Source organism: Delphinus delphis, chromosome 8, assembly GCF_949987515.2.
Source record: "Delphinus delphis chromosome 8, mDelDel1.2, whole genome shotgun sequence".
NCBI lineage: Eukaryota > Metazoa > Chordata > Mammalia > Artiodactyla > Delphinidae > Delphinus > Delphinus delphis.
Genome location: NC_082690.1, coordinates 39,845,520 through 39,846,337, shown reverse-complemented (window position 1 = coordinate 39,846,337; position 818 = coordinate 39,845,520).

Here is an 818-nt window from a genome sequence, read left to right as displayed (position 1 = left end):
TCCATGAAATCAGCTATGTCAATTGTGAAACGTAAGTCCTAGTGCTATGTGTTTGGGGGCTGCAGCCACAGAGATTGAGAGAGGAAATAAAAACTTACACTTTAGTGTCTGAGTCATCTGTGCCCCTCACTCCCACGTTCCCTCCTCCAACATTTTTGTCTCTTCAGCCTTTGTTGAAGGATTCTGTCTCACTGAAAAATAAGGATGGGGGAGGGAGAATTGTTTTCACCTGAGCAAACCAGGGATTCCATGTTTTTTTGCTCTGCTTATGTAAAAGGAACTTAGGGAAGCTGAACTATTTCAAATGGGTATGAAAAGTTCAAGAGAGAAAGGGTTTGGAGCAATGACTGCGATGAAAGAGAAATCTGTGCCAGGCAAGATGAAAGCCAAGCAAAGAGCAGTTAATCATCCCAGCTGGAGATCGACAAGAGAAATCCAGTGTCTCCTCAGAGATGAGGAAGAGCCCCACCTGCCAGGGCAAAAATGTCTCTGACATCTAAGCACCTGAGCTGGGTACTAAGCCTGCTATTTCTGCTCTGTCAAAGTCATTCTATTAAAAGTTAAAATAAGCCTGCAACTAGAGACTCTTACCCCTTATAGAAGCATTATGTAATGTATGCAAATGTGCATCTAAATTATTAGGCTTCTATTTTTTCCCCCCTCAAAGCTGCACTTAATAAGTAAAAGCTTGTGAAAGCCTAGAAATTTCTAAAATAAATGTATATCTAAGAACCTCTCTAAAGAAAACCTCTTGAGATCTAGCAAGAGGTTTGGAAGAAAAGGCCCTGTATGGAGAGGGGGGATTGGTGGGTCCTGGC